Consider the following 8,455-nt stretch of genomic DNA (forward strand, 5'->3'; position numbering starts at 1 on the left):
GAATTACAGTATTACTTATTGTTATATGCAAAAACACATGCACTATCCTATCACATTAGTTTGAGTATTTGGTCTTATATTGCAATATGAGGCTATAATTCTATACGAACATCCGTCTCTGCAATATTTCATTCGAAAATTCTCTGTTTTTAATATTTTCCTGGAATTTCGGTTCTGAGAACTACATAATTCGTTACGTTTTTGTTTGTTTATGCGAGTCATACGAAGCTAAGGGCCGACCTCCGTGACAAGGGTTCGAATCCCAACCTGGTCATGCATGTTCTTTGTGAGTGTCCCTTCAACAATTTCATCATATCATCACTCATCCTCATCTTCACGATTAGCCAAAAGTGGCAGAAAAGCGGAGTATAATAAACCAAATCAATGAAAATCATATGAAGTTAAGTGTAAGAAATAGAAGGTCTACTGTAATTTCCACTTGATGATTGTGTTTATTGTTCAATCGATTTTATCTCATAATTCTTCTTACTCCTTCCAAAAAAATAGAAAAAGAGAAGATTGAAATCAATATGATGCAATACAAAACTCTGTTACCTCCACCATGATCTGAATTGCTTGGCACTTCACTTATTTTTTTGCATTAAATGTTTGAGATGAGGAAGGAATGCTCTAACGCACAGGAAGGCAGGGAGGTGAGGATGGGAAGGGGAAAAGCTTGCTTCCTTCCCCTCCAGAAGCCACTAAAAACAAGGTCAACAATGTGTTAGTAAATTGTCTTGCAAAATGTTGCCTTGCCAACCGCCTGGAATTCGTGTCTCGTGTTTTTGTGGGTGCAGGAGTGGCGAGTTTCTTGCTCATTATATCATAAGCATTAGAATTCACTGTTGAATATTAAATAGCATCCCTTGCAAGCGATGTTCGGTACTTACAAGCCTGAATTTTAAACCGTATAATTATTTAAACGTGAACCAAAACAGTGTAATTCCAAAATATAAATACGTTTTCTTGAAAAATATAGACTGGAGTAAAATACACAAATAAATATGATTCAATTCCCCTCAGACTGTAATGGACATTCCTTTGCGTTTGTTTTCTTCATCTATTTCATCAAGTCATTTCTCAATCGCAGACCTCCGTGGCGGAGTGGTTAGCACACCGCGCTACGATTCGGATTCGAATCCCGGTTTGAGCATGTGTGTTCTTTGTGAGTGTCCTTTAATAATTTTCATCATATCATTACTTATCATCATCTTCGCGATTAGCAAAGTGCCAAAAAACTAAGTAAAGTAAATCAAATCAACCAATTACTCATTCATCAGTCATTACCTCCGTCGCAATTAATTTGGACAAGTAGAAAAGCAACGTAAAGTAACTAAACTAATATACTAAAATACTAGAAAAAAATGCAACACCTTTCTCAGAGCTATAATCTCGCAGTTGATATTTATTGTATGTGGGTGTTCATTCTGATCCTTGCACCAAATTCATATAATCATTAAATATCCTGCGATTAGGTAAAAATTGGCAGGAAAGCGACGCAAAATAAAAATACAAGTACGATACTTTTGTGTTATTTTGCAACAAGATAAAGCTATTTTTCGGAGCCAATTCTTTATTATACTCTCTCTTTCTCTCCATTTAATATTCTCCTGTACACTGTTAGAAGTTAACGTGAAATTTAATACATCCTACCGTAAAAATTTTACGGACTCGACCGTGGAATCGGAAATACTTCCATACCGTTTTAGACAAAGCCGCGCATGCGCATTTGTGTCGCTTGTCAACTTTCACAGGCCAACATGGCCGAAGCGTATGTTTTTGTTGCTGTGTTGTGCTTCTTTATCGATGGTTGTGCTTCGAATGCCTGCGTGGAAAGTAAATCTACAAAACTCAAGGTACGTATAATGTTTTTATTTTTTAACATAATGGAATGAAAATTCATTGTAACACAGTTTATTAGTGCTATATTATTATTATTGTACTGCTGTACTATGCAACGAAGCCAAAACCACGTGCATTGATTCAATTTGCTTGTGTAGTGGAAGATATAAATTCATCGATGTCTTTATCACATGTACCACATTGCAAATACCGGTCACTTTCATTAGGTAGTATACAAACGATATATGAAGTGCGTGTCTGTTGTTTGCAAGTAGTACTCAGAAATTTTTGAAAGCAGAAACTTGCAATAGCCGAGTTACGGATGGTAGAAATGTTTAGTAACAGTCTCTGAGGTACAATTTTTTCTTACTTGACAGGTTTTGATGTTTTATGTAACATAGAATGTGCTTCTAAGCGCGGAAAGCACGAACAACCGCGATATTTGATCCCAAACCACAGCTCACGTAAATTAAAAACCTCCTATCTCGGAGTACTTTCGCAACTTTTTATTGGTCAAAATTGGTGTATGCACATTCAAATAGCTTAAAATACGTGCAAATGATAACGTCACCAAACTTAGCACTACTAACAATAGTTACACTTCTATTTTGGTTTTGTGAGTTTTCAGTCCTTCGTGTTTGATTTACTTTATTTTATAATACATTTAAAATGTAAAATTAATATTTATTTTCAATTATTGACTTTTATTATTAATATTTTGGGTGCACTTGCACAAAGCCTTCGAGCTTCCCTGCTTCTGGCTAAGGAAACTAGGTACTTTACTTCACCATAACTCATTTCCCTGAGCTAAAAACAGCAGAAAAGCTACATAAACAACTTAATCTTTATAAAAAATGCAAAACCTTTCACTTGGTGGTACAGAAAGTCAAGGGTACCTAACTATTCATCTGGCATAACAGCCTAAAAGTACTGGCTGAAATTGTATGGATTTCATCAGTAGTGACTGAATGATACTGTTAATCCTGAACCTCCACACATAAATAATTCCAGGGAAGGGTTTAAAAGCTTTACGGGAAAAAAATGACACGGTGTGCTTCAATTGTCCCCTTCCTTCACTTATCCTGTACACTGAAAAAAAAAATCATGGAAATTAGCCGAAATTTATCTGAAAGTCCCAAAATTATAGTAAAATTCAATATTGGGTTCTAGACCCCATCAGAGTAAAGATATTTTGATCTAGCTAAGGTTATCTGTTGAGACGTATTTAATCCCATGGGAGATTTATAAATGAAGAACTGGTCTCCCAATATTGTTCATTTTATTCATAATTTTGTATTTAGGTAAGTAGAATTACATAATTTTGACAAAATGTCAAGTGAATGGTTAAAAATACAAATTTATGAGTAATTATAATAGTGTACATTTACACAAGTTGGAGGTGTTATATTTAACTTTGTATGTGAAAACAAAATTGAAACTTAGAAATTTTTATCTGCGGAACACTGAGGAATTTTCTAAAAAAATAAGATGGCAACATTGATTTTCACTAATATTAACTATTTGGATGTTCCATAACATATTGAGCATCCACTTAAAATCCTTCTGCTAGTTCTAAGCAAATAATGTGAAGTAAAAGCAAAATTTTTGTAATAATTCAAAATTCCTTCGGTTTTGCGGCATTTTCCAAGAATGACACTTTTACATAAAAACTGAGTGGTACTGACATGAAAGATGTTAGTTCTTGGTGTTATTTTGTATTTCCCTTCAAGTTTAAACTGTTCATGACTGCAACAATTAGCATTCATGCATATTTAACTGTAATTAGGTATCTTATGACTGATTTAAAATTCTTTTTCTCTCGCAAGAATTGCAATTTTGGACAAAATTTGGATTTAAAGTTCTAGTAATCAAAACAATGACACAATATAAGTTTAATACAGTAGATTTAGGTAATTTATGGTTTGATTGTTATCATTAAGTTTAAACCTGTTCAAAATTGTTAATAATTTATGGTTTTCATGCTCAAAATTTATTTAATTACAGGTTTTTATGAGAAATTCTGATTTTAAGTCTTGAAAGTAAAAGATATGCCAAGAACTGTGCCAATGGGTAGTGAGCTGTGAAATTTCTGTGGGAGGTCCTAGAAACTGCATTGGAACCTCTTTTGGACAAGATCCACAAGTAAGTTGCTTTTCATGTTTTCAACTAGAACCTGAAGCAACAAAATACCCACCCCTCCTCCCATTAGAAATGGATCCAAGAAGTTTTTATAAGAAATTTGAAATGTTACTCACTCAATGGTTGGAAGTTAGCTTGAAAGATAAATAAAATAAATCATGGTAAAGGTTATTGAAAGTTTTCAATCTTGTGTTCTGACAACTATTATTCAATCCCTTTACCTTTACTTCCCATGTGAATGGCTATATGTGGAAAGAGTGGGTCATGGAATTGAACAATTACTTGAATTGATACTAACACACAGGGCCTACTTTTTTAAAAAATGTTGCCAATTTATCATACAAACTCCTGTAACTATTTAAGGTCAGAGTGGGCTTTCCTTAAAAGTGGGCCAATTGACATTCTTTGAAATAACCCTTACGTGTATTGAATGCAAGTTTTTTTTTTTTTGTTCATATATTTGATATTTTGAATGAGATTCTTAAATTTATTATTATTACAGGATCGTCCCTAATAGAATGCATGGAAATTATGCTTTCAATTGAGCAAGAATTGATAGAATGCTTGGCTTCCTAAATGCTATATTAGTATCCATTTCAAGCATGCAACACATTGGAGTTTGGCAAAAGGTATGTTGTATCATGTGTGAATGGAACACTGCACAAACTTTCACATAATAATTAAAAAGCTCCAAATTTGTAGTTCAAATATTTTTAATTCTCCTGAAATATTCACATCAATTCAGTGCATAAAACAGGTGGTTGGGTCAGTGGCAATGTGGTTTTAGTGCTAGACCCATACTTTAATCACCAAACATTCAGAGTTTGAGTCTTCTTGTCAGTATGGATGTGGTTTGTTGTACAATGAGATGCATAAGAATTGCAAAGTAAATTGTCCATCGCCATGTTTATTGCCCTTGTTTTACGAAATGAGTGCTTAAAAAAATGAAACAAAATGTCAAACAAGCTGCTGAAAATTTCTACACCAGCACTTGCATACATAAAAGGTCAGTCCCGAAAAACACGAAAGAAGCAAGAGAAATATGAATGAAAATTGTTATGGACAATTTGCTGACCCAATACTTGTGCATCCCACTGTACCATTTATTATTTAATCATAATATTGGTCATTTCTCATCTTAGTATTGTCTCTTAGATCTAAAAGATGAATGGTTTAAACACTGAATGCAGTACTGGGTTTACCATATGATTTGGCACACACGGAACGGAAGTAAGGTAAAGCCCATCATGCACCATGACATGAAGGCACAGCGCAATGTGGAAGTTGGGCCCCACCAGTGCTGTGATACCATAATTTACCACAGCTATACACTAAATTTCATGAAACGTTAAGTGGAGACCATGTTTCCATTAAATATGGATTATGTTTCTATTAAATATATGGATGAAATCTGCAAACTTCTCTAAAAATGTGGAAAACGTGGTGGAATACTGATGATGATGATGACATATGTCATTTTACAAATAAAAACAAATATGGAATACATATTTTCATGATTGCATTTCAACATGCAGGCTACAGTACAGCATGTTATTGTATCTCCATTTCTTGTTTCATTGCTTTTTTGAATTTTAGTTTTGTTTTCTTTTAACCACTTTAATAATACTCGTAATGACACTGAAAATGAAAACTTGCAAAAACGTACATAAGAAGTTCTCTTCTTGTTTTGAACTGACATAATGCAGACTTCAATTGTCTCATGGCAGTAAAGACACCCAACTAACTGGATTGTCATGGTTCACATAGGAGATGTACTGCGTAGAAATTTTTGCAAAGAAAATTCAGGCTTGACCAGGACACAAACCAAGTTCTTTGGCATACCATGTCATTGCTCTACAGACTGAAATAAACCAGGGCTGGCTTAGTAGCTAAGTTAGTATAGTTACTTTTTCAAATTAGTTTACTCTATGGGTAACTGGGAAGGGAGGGGGTGAGACAGCTGAAACATGGTACTGATCACATCATCTCCACTGTAGCCAGTAGATAATGTGGAACCATGTGCCTTCATGGAATGGTGACAATTTCTGCCACCTTTCCACATATGTATTTATTTTTTGAGGGAACTGTATCAGTGGGAAACTACTACTGAGCTTACGCACCACTGAACACCTTTGACAATGTTATTCTGTTACTTGAGAATTAATGAAATTTTAAATTTATGCTGCTGCAATAGCATTTGGTTTTGTATCAAATTCCTTAATGGTATATTTCTTCTTCCCAGGTGATTTAATCCAGCAGAAGGGTCCTAAGTTAAGAAGAAAAAAGCACAAGTGCAATGTAGTAATTATTTGACAAAATGCAAAGAAACAAGTGTAAAGTGAAAATAAATAAAAAGTAAATTATAATTATGTACTTGGTTGATTTGAATAAATTATTTATATTATTTGAATTATTATATCTCATTTGAAAATTCCATTTTTAAAACTGAAAAGTATTTGAGGATTGCACCAATAGCAGGGATGGAAGATTGGTAGTAATGCCAGTAAAATCCAGGTTTTTTTTAATCTTATTTTACTTATTTATTTATTAATTTTTTATGTTGAATTGATTCTCTTGGGCTATCGATCAAGTGGGTTCTGCAACTGTTTCTGAGCTTTTGAGAATAATGCCACTATCTTCAGGCTAGAATTACTTCTTTGCCTTTACCCTGAAGATGAGAATAAAGTCAGATCTAGGAACTTCTCAGACTTTTGTAGAATTCATGTGGTCAAGGAGAGAGAATCTTTTCATCATTTGCCTACAGAAAAACTTCGGCTTATTATAGTATTGTGTGTGTTTATGAGTGCAATTTGTGATTTACTTGTTGCATTGTGAGTAACTTGAAGTGAAATTATTTTTTTTCAGTTCAATTACAGATATTTTTGTAATATTTCCTAATTTAAGTAATAATAATTATTGTACTAACAAAGTAGTCTCATTATGGAAATGTATTTCCATAAATGCTAAAACATTGAAATTTTAAGGTTTGAGGGCTATGTTTTCCTTTCTGCTTTCTATTATGTTATTCACAGGCATGGACGTCCGCAGAATTTTTTCCAGGGGGGGGCAAAGGACACATATTTTCCTCCAAAATAGTGGTTCCCTCTCAAAAAACAATATTTCAGTCTGAAATTATCATGTTTCTTCAACGAATTTATAATAATTAACATAAATTACTGTGATTGAAATGAAATTGTGTGAAATATATAATTTTTAGGTACACATTCATTTTCCAGGGAGGGGCCATGGCCCCCCTTGCCCCCCTTCTGGACGCCCATGTTCACAGGATTCCTGAATATCTGAAAACACTGAGAATTTGTTTTTTGCTTGGAAGGATTTTAAACATATTTCACCTTTTCCTCATAACTGTTTTTCTTTGTGAATGTATCATATCCTTACAATGCATTCGCGCACACATACATATTGTAGTAAATGGAGAGGTATAGTTTCAAGTCCACTTTATGTTCAGATAGGCTAATTGGGGCTGGACCTACAGTTTTGAAGTGGAATCCAAACCATTGCATTATGCCTCCACCAGGGTATTGAACTCAGGACTCGATAACAAGGTAAGAATAATAGCATTGTGCCATCAGAGGGCCTGGATGTATCTAATAAAATAATTAAAACATTGCCTTCAAGAACATGTTAATTTTGTCCAATGAAAATGTATGACATTGATGGTTATGGAGTTGGTGGATGCCATAGAAATGCTATTTTATTTATAAGTTGTAATTATTATTTTGGTATTTTTGTTTCTTTCTGCATATTGGGTTAAATGTGATAATGATTATAAATGACGGAATGGGTATAATAAATACAATGATACTCATGTATGAACTGGGTTTCATACCTGGCACATGTAGCTTTATGGGACGTTAGCTCACCAGTCCACTACAGAAGCCAGAAGGGGACTCTAATACGTAATTCGTAGTTCAGTATTTCTCCCTAGTTAAACAGGTAATTTTTACTTTCTAACTACTGTCGACCTGTGCAAGGGTACGTAAATCAATTGTGTGTTGTGCAAATGTAAAATTCTCTCTAAATGCCTTAGTATCGTGGAAAACGATGAACTGTGCTGCCAAGGAGTGTTTTAAGCACATACATTGGCAGTGAAATTGGAAATTTTATACCTATGCCAGAACAAAATCAATCATCAATATGTAATGTGAAAATAACTTTTTGACATTGTCTGGCCAAAAAGGTATCATTTTTTACATTATGCAAAAAGGTATTCCATCTAAATACAGCCAATTATTGTTTAAATTACGGCATTATGCCGTATTTTTTAAAAAACAAACTTGTTAAAATTACGGTATATTACCGTTTAATATACAGGTATCCGTAAAAAGAAATTTACAGTCACCGTAATTTTTACGGTATCTGGATGGCAGCGAGAATTGACGGTCTCGGACCGTTTTTTTTACTGTCAACTTTTTACAGTGTAATAGTATTTCACTTTTCACACTTGCTGTTA

At 33.9% G+C, this 8,455-nt stretch overlaps 1 long non-coding RNA gene across 1 annotated transcript; it reads left to right on the forward strand.

Annotated features, from left to right (window-relative positions):
- The first annotated feature begins 1,753 nt into the window (after positions 1–1,753).
- Positions 1,754–6,391, forward strand: LOC145980969 (uncharacterized). The gene is made up of 4 exons (XR_014440906.1): positions 1,754–1,856; positions 3,847–3,984; positions 4,484–4,610; positions 6,224–6,391. It is a non-coding gene; the product is annotated as an uncharacterized LOC145980969 (long non-coding RNA).
- The last annotated feature ends 2,064 nt before the right edge of the window (positions 6,392–8,455 follow it).

The sequence above is a fragment of the Lepisma saccharinum genome, chromosome 2 (assembly GCF_977018435.1).
Source record: "Lepisma saccharinum chromosome 2, izLepSacc3.1, whole genome shotgun sequence".
Taxonomy (NCBI): domain Eukaryota; kingdom Metazoa; phylum Arthropoda; class Insecta; order Zygentoma; family Lepismatidae; genus Lepisma; species Lepisma saccharinum.